A 16,564-nucleotide genomic window follows, 5' to 3' on the forward strand; every position below is an offset into this window, starting at 1 on the left:
TCTGGGCCCCTCCCTCGTTCCCAGGAACAGGATTACTAACAACTGACACTGATGGGACCTTCAAAGGCTGCACAGGACAGCCCTGTGAAAGAGGAAGCCATGACTATCCCCATTTCACAGATGAGGAGACTGAGGCTCAGAGGGGCAAAGGGACCTATGCATTGGAGGACCAGGGTCAGCAGATCCCTCATGGAGGCAGCTTGGTGTAATGGAAAACGTGCTGGCTTTTGAGATTGGCTTTTCTGGCCTTGGGACCCTTTGCAGTTCTTAGCCTTTCTGAGGCTGCCACAGGGTGCCACAGTGCATAGAGCCCCAAGCCAGGAGTCAGGAAGACTCATTTTCCCCGAGTTCAAATCCAGCCTCAGACACTTACTAGCTGTGTGACCCTGGGCAAGTCACTTAACCTGTTTGCCTCAGTTTCTTCATCTGTCAAATGAGTTGGAGAAGGAAGTGGCAGACCGCTCCAGTATTTCTGCCAAGAAAACCCCAGACGGGTCACAAGGAGTCAGACACGACTGAACGAACAAAAGTAAGGTTACAAACATCATCTCATTTTATTCTTACATCAACCCTGTATGTGGGTGCTGTTATTATCTCCATTTTACAATTGAGGAAATTAAAGCAAACATTGGCTAAGTGACTTGCCCAGTGTCACAAGCTAGTCAAGTGTCTCAGGCAGGATTTGAACTGACTCCAAGCCCAGTGCTCCATACAATTGGACTCCCCAACTGAGAGTGCCCGCTCTCCCAAAGTGCTCAGTAGCTAACTAGCTTGTACCTATACTGGTATATAGTCACTTACTGTATATGATGCACTTACTTATACACGTCCTCATGGACACCCCACCAGGGCACATCATCCCTTCTCCATTGCGGGTCGGCATAAGAAATTAAATGGGCATTTTTGGGAAAGCTGCAGACAACACATGAAGGCCAGCAGATAACACAGAGAAAGTTTAGAAACTCCAAAATGCACAAAACATGTGCACAGTATTGTCTAATGTCAATATATTTTACCTCTCAATAGCACAATAATCCAGACTTCTTCTCTGGAAAGCCAAAACCTTGTACGTGGGTTTTCCAGATGGTGGGGTGCCGCACCCCAAGCCCCCTGCAAGTCAGGACAGTTTCATTTCTTGTATTTATGTCCTAAGCATAGGCCCAGCTCATGGCACATAGTAGGTGCTTAATAATTTGCTGATTGATTGGCCAATGCCTGCAAGTGGTTCCTGGGCCGGCCAGCCAGCCCACCACCTCCCACCTCCCCATTGTCCCCTGGATGCCCAACATGGGGATTCCTCAGAGAGCATGGTTTCAGACAGACAGTCAGACAGAGGCCCAGTGAGAGCGGTAGGGTCAGATAGAACTGCTGAGGCAGCAGGGAGCAGTCTGGGACACCTGGGAGTGCCGGGCAAGGTCCCTCGGCTGTCTTTCCTCCTCTTCTTCCTTGCCTTCTAGCCTGGCCCTAGAAGTCTCACTAGGCAGAGCTGAAGGGCCCCCCTGTATTTTCTGAGGTGCCTTCAGGATAACCTCATACTGCACAGAATTCACTCAGCCCACTTACTGAGCACCTACTAAGTACAAAGCAGCCTCTCCCAGAGATTCTAAGATCTAGGGTTCTGGGACCTGTTTTCCCTGGAGGAGAGCTGGAGGGCATTGGTTAAACACACATCCACCCCCTTGGTGCAGCTCAGAAGCCTTTATCCGTGCCCAGTCTCCCTGAAGCCCTCAATTTCGTCAGCAGATTTCAAAGTGATTAGAGAAAGGAAGGAAAATTTCATGGAAGTCAGCTCTATGGGGACATCGGGCTAGGAATGATGGGAAATTCTCCAGAATAAAATTCAAAGGACACAAGGAAACATCGGATGAGAAGGAAAAGGGAGAGTTCTCTGAAAAGACCCATCAGGAAGCACAAAACTCACAGATTGATGCCAATTGTTTGGAGACGGGCAGAGGAGGAGGGGCGGGAAACACGAGGCTGGGGCCAATCTGTGACAGGTCAACGAGGACGGGTCAGGAGCCGTAAGGCCAGGGGAGCTCAGGAAATGAGAAGGGGAAGGCTGTCCTGGCCCTTTTCTCTCCTCCCTCTGTACTCTCTCGGTGACACTCGGCTTCAACTCCTGGCTCTGTGCAGATGATTCCCTGGCCCACACATCCCGGTCAGTCTGCTGTAATGACCCCTATCAGCACTTCCCTGTTGGACATTTCCCACTCGACTTGTCCACAGCAGAACTCCTCATCTTCCACCCACCCCCACCAAAACCTCCTCTCTAAAATAGTGAGAGAAGATTTTTAAAGTGCTGGCATTCATTGTCCAGTCATACCGGACTCTTTGTGACCCCATGGACCACATCACGCCGAGACTGTCCATGGGCTTTTCCTGGCAAAGATACTGGAGTGGTTTGCTGTTTCCTTCTCCAGGGGATTAAGGCAAACAGAGGTTAAGTGACTTGCCCAGGGTCACACAGCTAGTGAGTGTCTGATGCTGGAGTTGAACTCAGGTCTTCCTGACTCTGTGCCCAGCACTCTATCTAGCTGCTGTGCTTGGTACACAGTAGGTGTTTAATTAATGCTGCTTCTTCCCCTCTTCCAACCTCCTGGGTCCTCCACGTCCCAGTCCCCTGGGTCTTGCCGTTCACCGCTGTGACTTCCCTCATACACGCTCAGGTCTCTCCTGACTCTGCCGTCATCCCGGGGCCGGGCTCTCAGCACCCCCAGCCAGGACTGTTGCAGCAGCCTTTCAGCTGGCCTCTCTGCCTCCAGCCTCTCTCCCCATCAATCATCGCTGCCCACACCATCTTTCTAAGAGGTCAGGACATGACACTGCTCTCCTCAAACAGCTTCTGGGACTTCTTCTTGCCTCCAAGATCAAATTAAAATGCCCCCGGTGGGACATTAAAGCCCGCCACAGTCTGGACCCAACCTCCTCCTCATCTTTAAAAATTCTAGGCCGACAAGCCCAAATACAACGAGCATTTCCGTATGCCTGCAGAACAGAAGAAAGGGATTCTACTGAAACCATAGACCTGAATTCTGTCAACACCCCTTTCCACGCTGTCCTGAGGGCCAGACTCCCTTTCCAGGCTGATTATACGTCGGTCTCCTTGATAGGCTCTGAGATCCAGCTCCACGGGCCGCACAGGCCACATCTCCCGCCTCCAGGCCTTTGCACTGGCTGTGCCCCCTCCCTGGAATGCTCTCCCTGCTAACTCCACCTCTCTTTCAATGCTCAGTTCAAACATTACCTTCTACGCGAGGCCTTTGCCACCCTCCCCGTGGTGCCCTTTGTTAAAATTAACAGCAATTATTTTGGCTATGTAAGGATGGGGCGGTGCAGGAGGGGTCAGCTGAATCAGTCACCCCACCGTAACTGAAGTGAATCATAAGATGCCGTACCCTGATAAAGGGGAGAAGACAGTGAAACAGTCAAAGGTCGGATCCAGCTGCGAGCAAGGCCTAACCCTCTCCATGGACTCAAAAGCACTAAACTGATGCTGGCCTCGTCACACTTAGCGGGTCCTCCAGAAGATACCGAGCCAGCACCCGAGTGTCTGACAACTCGGAGGAGAAAGCAGGTCTGGCAGGCCCCAAAGGGAAGACCACCCGGAGGAGGAAGGTGAAAGAGCCTTCCTCCCCACCCCTGACCTGAGGATCTGGACTTCTGTCCACCATCCTTGCAGCATCCCAGAAGTGACCATCTGGCAGCGTTAGCATCAGGAACCGGGGACCGAAGAGACACACTGAGGAAAATCGACCTTGGCGCTACAAGGAAGCCACAGCGTACCCAAGGGGAATGTCCGGGGGCCACAGAGTGAAGAGAGGACTTCGGCAGCCAAGAGCTGTGAGTCAGCCCTTCGGCCTCACATGCTTTCTGAGTGTGAGCCCCCTTCCCCCGGACAAGGGCGGTCAGGGGAAGGCTGGTACCAAGGATTCTTACCAGGCCACCTTCATAAATGCCATTTCAGAAAGCTGGCAAGTTGATATCGACAGGTACTCGCTGGAGAAGCACCATCGATGGGGGCTCGCGCGGGCATGCATGCAACAGTAACAGATGATGCAGCCTCGAGAGAAACCACCCTGCTAGCTGCTCCGAGAGTCACAGAAGCGTGGACAGGGAGCTGCCACCCTGGCATCCTCTCAAGAAGGACTGAAACACGCTGGAAGGGCTCCCCGCCTCCAGTGCCTCACCAAGAGACAATTCCCTGGCTACACAAAAACGTCGTAGGTTTCTTCAAACCCATGGCCGGGGACACACAAGTAACCTCAGCAGCCAGGAGAGGGGATTACCCTGAGAGAGCGCGCCCATGCCACCTTTCACCCTAGCACTTGGCACCTAAGCTACATTACTTAGTCTTATCTAAAACGAGGGAGGGGCCAGGCCGTCCCATTGGCCTCATCTGGAGAGACCCAGAAAAGGGTCAGCAGAGAGGAGAAGGTGCTGGAGGAAGCTGGAGGCCAAAGTCCAATCCCTTCTTGAGTGAATGCATGGATAGCATTTATTAAGCACTGACTGTGTACAAGCAGACAAACAGGAAGACTGGCCCTGTCTCGAGGGCTCCCCTCCTGATCCAGAGACAGCACATAGAGGTTTTCCTTCAGGGAGGAAGACATTGAGGAAGAGAAGGGCGGAATGACTTGTCCATGGTTACCCAGACTGTAAGTGGCCGAGGCAGGACTGGGACCCAGGTCTTCCTTGTTCCAAGCACGTGCCCTCCCATGCTGCCGCTAGGGCCCTAAGGCCTGCCCCTAGACAACGGCCGGCCTTCCTGGCACCAGAATTCAGAACTCGGAACAGAAGTTCCCCACCATGGGTGTCTGAGCAGAGGTCCCAGAACCCCATCATATCAGGGGTGCCAAAAGGGGATTCTGGAGGATATGGTCGGATGGGATAGCTTCTGAAGTTATGGGAGAGGCAGAAACCAAGGGAAGAGAGAAGCTAAGTGAAATACCTGCTTGATCCAATAACTTATTTTAAATCCCCTTTTCTGGTGGGGGCTGGGGCAGAGCACTACTTCTAAAAGGAACACCTTTAGCACGTCCCAGCCCAGCCCGGCCCATTGCCCCAGGGCTGGGCTCCCTGCCTCCCCAGAGTTGCAACATGTCTTCAAAGTCCACTTGGCTGAAATGGAATAAATTTTCCATTCCTTCGGTGCCAAGGACACATGGTGCAAGCCGGTTCAGCTCCTCCTCCCTCGGCCACCGCCTCCTCCCCCTGCTCCTCCTCCTCCCCCCCACCTCGTGTTCCCCAGGAATGGCCAACTTCCTGCTACCTGCCTCTGGGCTAAGGACCTTCTCCCAAGGTCCCAAGAGCCGTGCTTTTCGCCAGCCCCGGCCCAGCGGCCCAGCTTCCATCTGGCCCAAAGCAGCAGTGTGGAGAGAGCTGGCCAGCCCTAAAGATAGCACGCTGGACATTCCTGCTGCCGCTGCCTGGGGCTGGAGAGCTCCCTGACCTTTACTGACAGGGAGCCAAGGCCCAGGGACAAGGCGGGGATTCCTCCCAGCTCTGTCGCCCCTGGCTCCCCTTCTCAGAAGGTTCTTCACAATCCTGGGCTGCTTCCAACCCCCACTGCTCCAAGGCCTCCCTGCAAAGCAGCAATAGGGGGTAAGCACGAGCTTGCTTTGAAGAGACAGTGCGGGGGCCGGGGCGATGGGCTGGAGGACCCGGAGGAGAAGGAAGGTGAGGCTTCGCCCAGCCCTTACAGGCCGGGGGCCTGGAAGCCTGCTGGTGCCCCAGGAGTCGGGACGGTGCTCACTGTAAAAGTCCTCTTCTCTGGTCTAAGTTAGGCAGAGAACAGGCCCGACCCATCCCTCTAAGCCCGTTTAGCTCCTCTCGCATCCCCTTAACCTCGCAGGATGCGTACTCCCTCAAGTCAGGGACTGTCTGGCTTGGGGTTGTATCCCTGGAGGGTCTCAGCACAGTGCCTGGCACGCAGTAAGCACTTAATAAATGCTATCTCATTCACTCCTAAATGTACGACTTCCCTCCCATTTCAACAGCAATGACAATGGTTCGTTAAGCGTTTATCGAGTACCTCCTGTGTGCCGAGGACTGGGGCAGGTGCTAGGGGATCTAACTAGAACTTCAGAACACACAGGAAGAGCCCAGCAACTGAGTGTTCCTGCATGCAAGTTCTGAAGGAGAGAGCCCAAAGACCCAAGCACCCCTGGGCCTCAGCCTTGGCCTCCTTGCCTGCCATTTATCACCGGGCAAGGCCCCTCACCGGATGGGTTTCCCCACTGGGAAATGAGAAGGATGAAGCAGACCACCCCAAGATCTTCTCCAACTCCCGACGTGGCCATCTCAGCGCTGGACTGACTGGGCGCATGGGAGGTGCCCAGGCAGCACAAACTCACATGTGAGCTGACGTCCCACCGCCTCTCCTCCAAACCAGCCAGCCTGGTGGGCATCATGCTGGACTAATTTTTAAACTATATTTTTCTGAGTTCACAACGATCTCTCTTGTCTCCCTCCTCCTCCCCACCACCTCTCACACTGAATCGGTTGGTAAAGGTCAGTGCCACCTCTTCGGGCATCTTCCTTCCCCCTCTCTGCTCACACAGGCCTCGACCAAGCCTTCCTCATCTCTCCCCCCGCAGCAGCCTCCTCACTGACCTCCCTGCCTCCAGTGCAGCCCTCTCCACCGCTGGCTCCACAGAGCAGCCATTCCTAACACACAGCTTTGCCTGGCCCACCCACTCCCCTGCTACCTGGCTCATCCATCCGCCACTGGGCCAGCCTTACACCACAGCGCTCCAGTCCAGCACATGGCCATTCCCCACCTCCCTGCCCTTGCACAGACAGTCCCAGACGCCTGGAATGCCCCCAGCTACCAATTCCACCGTCAAGACTTTCCTGACCCCCTTGCTCCATGGTAAATGCCTTCTCCCTCTTCGGATGATTCTGCTCTGGCTTACCTGTGGCCTGGGGAGCATCTCAGACTCAGAAAGGCCAGACAGAATTCGCTGGCTTCCCACCTGTCTCCTAGACCGCTCCTTGGGCTCCCAACCAGAGTCATCCTGGACTGACCCTCATACCCACGTTGGTGTCAAGGGCTGTCGACTCCACCTGGGCAGCACCTCTCAAACACGCCCCCTTTTCTCCTGCGATGCTGCCCCCCCCCCAGGGGCAGACCTCAGGCCTGGACTAAGCAATGGCTGGCTGCCTTGGGCCTCTCCCCACTCCAATCTGCCCCCCATTCACCCACTGAAGGGGGTTTACCTAAAACGTAGATCCGACCATGTCACCCCCCACTCAAGACACCCCAACAATAATAGCAATTACCATTATCGTTGTGCTGTTTTTGTAACAGCTGGAACTTGTAGCTATCTCAGCCTTCCCCATCAAGGTTTCAATATATCATGGGTTGGCATTAGAAATTAAATGGGAATTTGGGGGGAGTTTTGCAGAAGCCGCAGACAACCCTCGAAGGCCAGCAGCCGACACAGAAAAAGTTCAGAAAAGCATAAAATCCATGTGTAGTATTGTATAAAATCAATATATTTTACCTTTTAGTACCATAATAATTCAGACTTCTTCTCCGGTATGAAGGGAGGGCCAAGAAATTTTCTGTGGACTTTCCAGGTCTTGGGGTGCCATGTCCCTAGTCCCCATTCCATGGAAGGGATACCAATGCATAGTGCTTTGAGCAGGGCTGGGGAGCCTGCAGCCTCCAGGCCACACGTGGCCCTCTAGGTCCTCAAGTATGCCCTCTGACTTTCGCAGAACTGCCCTCGAGGACCTAGAGAGCCGCATGTGGCCTCGAGGCGACAGGTTTCCACCCAGATAAACTCTGCAAAGCTGTTTGGGAACTTAACTCACCAGATCCCAGTGGTTCCCTCCTACCCCAGGATCAAAAATAAACTCTGGGGCTATTTCAAGCCCTTCAACCCCTGGCCCCAGATGATTTGGAGGCCTCATTACTGCCCTCTGCATAGTCCATGAGCCCCCCACACTGGCCTTCCGTGCCCTCCTTCATACACGGGGGGCTGGGCCCGGTGGTCCCAAAGCCCCCTCCCACCCTGAAGGCTACGGGCCTGCGATTGCGGGCATCTCACTTTCCCTAAAGCAGATACTGTTCTGGGCTACAGTGGACATTGAATTCTCCAATGAAATGGGTGAGATGACAGACTCAGGGAAAACTGACTCGGGGGTTGTTTTGTTTGACCACGTTCATTTGTTTTCCTTTCTTTCTCAGTGAGGCCATAGGGGTCCCAATCTGGACCCTCCAGGTAACTAATCCAACATGATTCTGTCCTCCTCGCCCCTTGTCCAGTTGGCCAAACCCTAGCCCTAGATGCCGCCCGCCCTTGGCCTCCCTCCTCATCCTCTCCTGGATTTTTCCTCCTCGGTTCTCCCGTTACCTGTCTGACCGCTCACTCCTTCTCAGACACCTTGGCTAACTGGACCATCATCTTCGCCCTGCCCCTTCTTTGTGGTTAGACGGCCCTCCTGGGCCCTCTGCTCTCCTGAGCTCTGCCACTCAGCGCCTCCATCAGCGACCACAGGCTTCGGCGTCCCTCTAGGGCCAGGCCTCATCTCCGGTTCTAGGCTCTGCCCTGAGCTCCCGCGCTCCATCGTCAGCCGCCAGGAGGAAGGCTCAGGAGAGACGTCTTCTCAGATTCAGGCCTGGCCAAGACTAGACTTTACCCTTCCCCTGGACCTCATCAGTGTCCCTGATCCTCCTAGTGCCCCAGGCATCACCTCAAGGTCAGCCTCACTCTCCCTCACCACACAGCCGATCAATGACCACACCATCTCCTCAACGACCACTGCCTCAAAGGCTTTCACACCAACTCATCTTCTGCACCGCAGGGTCCTCACCCCAGGGTGAGCCTCCTCACGGGTCTCCCTGCCTCCGGTCTTCCCCCGCTCCACCCCCAACCCACCCCCAACAGCTCATTTCCATAAACTCCCGGGTTCCCTTTCTCCTCTCCCGCTCCCTCCCCCACCTTTATTCCCCTCTAATTGAGCCCCCAGCGGCCCTTCCCAAACTTCTCTTCTGTTCCCCAGCCCCCCACAGCACCCCCTTTTCCACCCTCCCAGCCAAGGACATCACTTCTCACTTTATCCCCCAAAATGAGGCCGTTTGCCAGGAGCCGCCTCTTCTTCCTCCACATCCCACGACCCCTTGACCTCATGCCTCACTTTCCCCTCCTTTCCCTCCATCTCTGCCCAAAGTCAATCCCTCACACATGGCCTTGGGCCCCTCCTCTCCTACCTTCTGCACACTGTCTCCTCTTCAGCCGCTTCCCTATTGCCTTCAAGATGAGCAGTTTGGTAGTGCACAGAGCGCTGGGCCTGGGGTCGGGAAGACTCGTCTTCCTGAGTCCGAATCTGGCCTTGGAAGCTGACTAGCTGTGTGGCCTCCAGCATCTCTGCCAAGAAAACCCCAAATGGGGTCATGAACTGAAAACACAACTGAACACATACAACACAACTTCAGAGACGGCCCCATCTCCCTCCTCCTTAACAAAATCCAGAACCCTCCATGAGGCCTGGTGTCCCTTCGAGCTGTCGTACTATCTTGCTCCTCCATTTTGGTCTCCCCAGCCAAACTTCCAGAGAAAACACAAAGCCTGTCTGTTATCGCTCCATCGTCTTCCTCTCCGTGACTCTGCAGTCAAGCCGGCTCCCAATGTCACTCGGCCAAAACTCCTCATTTTCAAACATGGCAGTCTTCCCCTTCCTCGGTCATCCTTCTCCACCCCTCTGCTGCACGTGACGCTCTTGACCGCCCTCGCCTCCTCCATCCATTCTCCTCTCTGGTTTCCGTAACACTCTTTTCTCCCGGCCCTCCTTTCTGCCCGGCTGACTGCTCCTTCCCGGCCCCCATCACGTCACCCCAGCATTCCCCAAAGCTCCTCTTCCCTTCTCTCTCTCTCTCTCTCTCTCTCCACATTCAGTTATGACCAGGCTGCCGTGGGCTTAATTCCCTTGATGTAGATGACACATAATTCAACCTCTCCGGCCCCGTCTCCATCCTGAGACTTGGTCCCACGTCACCAACTCCCTATTGGACATTTCAAGGAGAAATGTCCCTGAAGACATCTCAAACTCAACATCCCCCAGGCAGATGTTACAGAACTCATTATATCTTTCATCCTGAACCCTCCCTCTTCCAGACTTCCCCGTACCTGCCCAAGGCACCACCATATTTCCAGGTGCATAACCAGCCCCTTTGGGTCCTTTCTCCCTCTCACCCCACACATCAAACCAGTTGCCAAAATGTTGCTCTTTCTAATAACTCCGTGTGTGGGCTGTGACTCCTGAGTGAGTGGCTGAGAGATTTCTGAAGCAGAGAAGAGCAATAGAAGGGCCAGGCTTTGAACGGCCAACAGGGGACGTGAGTCATGGGGGAGGGGCACCCCAACGTGTCCCTCCATTCTCACCACTTACGCGCCCCCCCCCCGAGACTTGTAAGGGCTGGCCTCTTCGGCTACAAGGTCTCTCCCCAGTCGAGCTGAGATTCCATCTGGCTAACAGAGGGCTTTCTCTGACCCAGACTAATCTGTATGATTTCCCCAATGACTGTTTTACCACTTTCTTTGGTAAATAGCTTTGCTCACCATCCCTGACTGTCTTTGTGTGGTAAGTATCTGTGGGAGGAGAGCTGAGATCACACCATCCCCCAGAATGACCAAGGAAAGCAGCTGTCCTGAACCCCCAAAATCTAAGCATGGCCCCAGAATTCGATATCTCAAGTATGGTAGGCAGACAGAACTCCAGGCCAATACCCTTCAAGAGCACAGGAGAGTGAGGGAGAGTTCTCCCAGTCACGGCCCTCCGCCAGCTCCCATAAAGGTGGGGCTCCCCGCAATGGAAGAGGGGGCAGAACATCTGTCTACAAACCCTCTCACTTGAAGGCTGCACAGGGCTATGATATGCTGCCTAAATCACAGGGAGCTGTTGAGTCAATAAGGCAATGAGACACATTTATTAAGCACCTACTGTGTTCCAAGCACCATGCCAAGCCTTGGGGATACAAAGAGACAAAAGACAGTCCCTGCCTTCCTGGAGCTTACAATCTAGGGGAGACAGCAAACAAACAAACATGCACTAACACGTGGTAGACAGGTTAAACAGGAAATAGGTCATATTTATATAGATCCACATTGTGTCTACCCTGTCAAATGAAATCCTGAGAGGGGAGATTGTCTCATTTTTGCCTTTGCACCCCCAAGTGCCTAGCCCAGTCAGCACTTAAAAACCGAATGACTTTACAATCTCACTGCAGGCTCATTGTATAACATTATTCCCCTTCACATGCTGTATTTAACAACCAGCTCTCCAGAGCCAGCAGGAGCCCACTGCCTGCCGCACACCCTGATGGGGAGCCCTGCAGGCCACTGGCTGGGCAGAGGATGTGAGCGGGCAGCCGCAAACCCAGAAGCAAAGAACAACTTCAGAGAAATCAAGCACGTCCCCAGGGAAAGGTGAGGGAAGCCTGGAGTGGCCTGGGAGGTCAGAAGGAAGGCCGGCAGCATGCTGGGTGGACTCCCTGCAGCAAACTTGGGGAAGGACATGGGCAGAGGTTCCTGCATCACTCACACCAAGGGGATCCCAGGTCACCTGGTCTATGAGTCTGAACTGCCGTGCCTGACTCCCAGTTCAGGCACTCACTTGCAGGGTGACCCTGATCAAGTCCCTTTACCTCTCAGGGCCTCAGTTTCCCATCTGTCAAACAGCTGTACTCAGCAGTTGTGGAGGGCCCTTCCAGCTCTAGACACCCTGTGCCTGTGATCCCCGAGGTCCCTGCCAGCACCTTACTGGCTCCATCCAGTTGAGTCCTGACCACCAATGGTTTGCTCAGCACTCGTAGCCACAACCCGAGTGGTTCCAAGGCACGGTGCACTCCAGCCCAGGTACAGTGTGGATTTAAATGGCCTCCCCAGAGAAAGAAGAGGAAATACAGGTGATGCCCGAGGGCTGGCCCCAACCGCTTCTCCTCACTGCCCCCCCACAGGCCAGGGTCCTGCCCAGCTCCTCCGTCATCCCTCAGGAAGAAAGCGGATCTATTACACCCTCAAGCCGTCTGCCCAGGATGGGCGCCCAGCCTCCTGGGCCGTCACTCACCACCTGAGCTCTGCTTTGTGCTCAGACCCGGTCACCCGGGGGAAGCCCAACCTGACCGTCAGCACCGAGCTCCAGCTCAACCCAGCGCTTCAGCTGAGTCCCATCCCTGACCCGCTCTTCCTAATGAGGTTTCCATACACCCTGTTTCTTTTTCTTCCTCGAGAACTGAACTGTCCAAGGGAGTGACCATCAGAGGGGCACATTCCATCACTTCTGTATTATTGCTTCTGGTTAGTTCTGGTTAGAAGGGGAGCCCCTCAAGGGCAGCAACCATGTTTCTGCCTTCCTTGGTATCCCCAGGTCAGAGCCTGGCACACAGTAAGCACTTAATAAATGCTCATTGGCGTTCAGTGCCCAGGAGAGCAGAAGACACGGTAATGAGATTGACAAACATCATGACAGCATTACCCAGAGGTGAGGGCCAAGTCGCCCTCCCTCCCTGACCACCCCTCGTGCAGCAGACACAGGGTTCATGGATCAGCCCTCCAGAACAGTGGGCGTGGAAGCAGGCACCACTTCTCCCCAGCAGGCAGGGAAGGGATTTGCTGAGGTTAAGTATTTCCAGGGCTCCTGGCCCTTCACAAGATCGGGCTTCTACTCAACGGTGGCTGAGACCCACAATGGCAGAGGTGCTGGGACCAGGGCAGACAGGAAGCCACCAACGGCTTCAGGCTCCACTTCGGGCCCGTTGGAAGGTGGCAGTGTTCTGGACTTTGGAAGATCACCTTGGCAGGTCACCCGTTTACACAAAAAGTTAAACATTAAATTTCTTTTTAAAAAACCAACCACAAATCTCTACTTTCCTGTGGCTCATACCGTTCTAGCCCTCCATTCTCGCCGAAGAAGCAGAGCCTGCTCTTCGAGGTCCCTGCTCTGGCTTCAGGGCCCTTGGGGAACGGCCGAGTCCCAGTCTCCTCAGAAGGCCGCCCCCTCTCAGAGCTCCATCTGTGCCCGGGCACCCCTGCTTGGAATGAGTGTAAGACACAAGGCCGGCCCAGCCCTCCGCCTGCACCTCAAGGCCGCCCGCCTGCGTCACAGGAGGCAGCCAGGGCACAGAGCCACCGGGCGTGCAGGGATTGTGTTCCTAACCCTTCCCCTTTCTGAGCGCCCAAGAAACCTTGGGCCTACCCAAGACGAAGCAAACATGCCTCCTGGGTCCAAACATAGACAGAGCACTGGACTTAGGCTCAGGAAGACCTCTGACTCGTAGTAGGACTCTGGGCATGTCACTTCCCTCTCTGTGCCTCAGTTTCCCCAGCTGTCAAATGAGACCCTGATGGCCTCTGAGGTACTATCCAGCTCTAGACCCGGGCCCCATTGTTCAAAAGAGAACACTCATGTCTAGTTTCAAGTGAGTTATTTATGTTTCTCATTCCCTTGGCAAACAAGACTTCACCAAGGGAACCACCAGGCAGGTCAACATCTTCATCCAAGCCTAGGGCAAAGACAATACCAAGCCAGGAAAGTGCGCTGCCCTGCAGGGAGCCGCCTTCAGGATGGGCAGGCCAAATCTGAGAAAATTAAGTTTGAAGACGGAGCCTCACAAGCATGGGATGGGAAGGCACAGCTAGCTGGCAGCCTGTCCAACAAAGATCGGGAAGTCTCAGTGGACTGCATGCCCTGCAAGGCAACCTCAACAGGCAGGGGAAAAAAAAAGAGCTGAGCAGATTTGAGGCTGCTTTAAGAATGGTATGGGGGGGGGCCAGCTAGGCAGTACACTGAATAGAGCACCAGCCCTGGATTCAGGAGGACCTGAGTTTAAATCCAGCTTCAGACACATAACCCTTACTCGCTGTGTGACCCTGGGCACGTCACTTAACCCCATGCCTAACCAAAAGAAAAAAAAGAGGCATGAGGTTCAGCATGAAGCTACAGGTCAGGCCCTGGTGAGACCACACCTGGAGGGCCAAGGTCAGTTGTGGGCTCACATTCTGGAGAAGCTGGGGTCAAGCAGGATGGGGAGGGGCCAGAAGCCATGCCCCAGGAGCACTGATGAAACGGATCAAAATGGCCTGAAATGAATCTGCTTCCTTGGCATAGAACAAAAGGCATGTATTAGCCACAGGAAAGTAGAGATTTGTGTTGGGTTTTTTTTAAAATAAATTTATTTAAAAAGAGAATGCTGCTCCTTCAGGGCACTCCTTCCCTTCCACCTCCTCCATGGCCTCCATTAGCAAATAAGAGGTGGGTCAGTGGCTGCCTAAAGTCCCTTCTAATTCCTATCGCCATGTGCTAAGCCTGAAGTCAGGAGGACCTGAATTCAAATCCTGACTCAGACACTTAATAGCCATGTGACCTTGATTAAGTCGCTTAACCTCTGCCTCATCTGTAAAATGGGCATAATAATAGTACCTAACTGCCAGGGTTGTTGCAAGGACTGAATGATATGTTTGTAACGTGCTGACTTAACACAGTACCTGGCACACAGTAGGCACTTAATAAATGCTAATTCCCTTTCCCTCTCTCCTCTCTCTCTCTCTCTCTCTCTCTCTCTCTCTCTCTCTCTCTCTCTCTCTCTCTGTGTTCCCTCTGGGCCTCAGTTTCCTCAACTGTAAAATGAGAAGGTTAGACTCCATGGTCTCCGAGTTCCCTTCCAGCTCTAGAAACCCGTCTGTGACCTTCAGTAAGTCTTTCCCTGTGACTGGGCCTCAGTTTACTGATTTGTAACATGAGGTGGTTGGCTAGATGATCCCTGGTGTGTCTCCTCCCTCCAGTTCTACATCTGTGATCCAGTATTTGTCCTTGGGCAAGTCAGCCCCAGTCCCTGCCCCTGTCCTAGAGAAGTTGCCTTCTCTGTAAAATGAGGGGCTTAGCCTCTGCAGTCTCTCCCAGCTGCAGGCCTGATTGCTCCCCAGCAGGACCCAGCTCAGAGGGCTATGCTTCTCCAAAATGCTCCATGTGGCTCCTCCCCAATCTGTGTCATGCACACAGGCTTCACCTCTACTGTCCTTCACCGGCCTCTCTAATGCACCTACTATGCATCAGAATGGGTTTGGGTCTTGCTGGCCCATTGGCCCAAAGCCTGCCTCTCCTCCAGCCCTGGACTGTGTGCTACAGGAATGAGAGGCAGTCTGGGCAGCTCTTGAGTACCCCAGTGGGTCAGACTAGATAGAAAGAGCCAAGTGGTTATCAGCCTGAGGGGACGATAAGAAGTTACTGGAGGTGGAGGAAACATTCTCCTTGCCCATCCTCTTTATCACCGTCACATGCTTCCCTAGGATGCTGGGGGCCACCACATTCCTCACTGGGAGACAAAGTCCACCGGGCTAGTCTTCTCACCCCTGGCCCAGTTCAAAAAGCCTATGCTTTTCTCCCATGGTAGGCCCCAGCAGACTTTGTGTGACCTTCAAGGCCTCAGGGCCATCTCTATATTCCCTTCACATCTGGCCAGAACTTTAGGGGAAGAAATTCAGGGCCAAAAAAGGCAATCTTACTGTGAGTCATAGAAAGACCAGCCGTCAGAGAGAAGGAGGGCTCTCACAGAGGGACAGGCCACAGGGTTGTACTGAATGTTCCCAAGAAAATGTAAAGCATTACAGATCTTGGAAGGTCCCTAGCACACTGGGTGGTCATAAGAATAGTAACAAGTGCCCTGCTTCATGGCCCTGGAGGCCTTACCAAGTGCTTGGAGGCTATGGAGAACCTCCCATGATCTTCACAAAGAAAAAAGAACTGTCTCTCTCTCTTTTTTTTTTTTTAGGCAGTTGGGGTTAAATGACTTGCCCAGAGTCACACAGCTAGTAAGTGTCAAGTGTTTGGTCTGAGGCCAAATTTGAACTGAGGTCCTCCTGACTTCAGGTCTGGTGCCACCTAGCTGGCCCTAAGAAAAAGGAACTCTTATAGTCAGTCACCTATGGAGGGGGAGGGAAACCAGGTTCCCAAAGAGGCACACAATCGCTACATGGAGGAATCTGGGTCTCCTCTGGCAATTTCCACTGTCTACCAAGGTTTCTGGGAGGAGTAGAAATGGGTGGCAATCTGCTCCACTGGAGAGAGTAACCACCTGAAGGAGATCGTGCATCCCTTTGGAAGCCCCCGCAGAAGCTTCTTCTTTCTAGATGGAAAAGTCAGCTTCAGGCCAGCCCTAATCCAAAGGCCACCAATACCAAAAACAAAGCCAAGCAAGCCCTGAGGCTCAGTTCTGGGGCGGGTTTACTGTTTCTGCTAGGTCTTAAAGGCCACACCCAGATTCTGACTCTCTAGCCTCAAGCCAGGGCTCTGGTCCCAGAATGGTTCAACAGGAGAAAGTCATTCATGGCTACAAAAAGCCCAGAAGCAAGGAGCATTCTCAGGCCTCTGAGACTCCTTCCAAATTCCCTGGGTCTCAGTGAGCTCACAAGATCAATGGATAGTCTTCCACTGTGCTCAGAAAAGCCACAAACAGGGAGCCAAGATGGCGGAGTAAAAAGGTAAGTCGCTCTCACCCTCCCCTATCAACCTCTGAAAACCCAGAAAATATCACCCCAGAAAAAAAAAAACACCTAGAACAGCT

At 53.7% G+C, this 16,564-nt stretch overlaps 1 protein-coding gene across 1 annotated transcript in view; it reads right to left on the reverse strand.

The window, feature by feature from the left end:
- Nucleotides 1-16,564, reverse strand: part of MTUS1 (microtubule associated scaffold protein 1) — a 118,804-nt gene that overhangs the window by 97,897 nt on the left and 4,343 nt on the right. Inside the window, exon 2 of the mRNA XM_020976769.2 lies at nt 9,218-9,374. The gene's annotated coding sequence lies outside the window, so the exon portion shown is untranslated. The remainder of the gene's footprint in view (nt 1-9,217; nt 9,375-16,564) is intronic.

This window comes from Phascolarctos cinereus, unplaced genomic scaffold (genome assembly GCF_003287225.1).
Source record: "Phascolarctos cinereus isolate Bilbo 61053 unplaced genomic scaffold, phaCin_HiC Scaffold_9;HRSCAF=440, whole genome shotgun sequence".
NCBI classification, from domain to species: Eukaryota; Metazoa; Chordata; class Mammalia; order Diprotodontia; family Phascolarctidae; genus Phascolarctos; species Phascolarctos cinereus.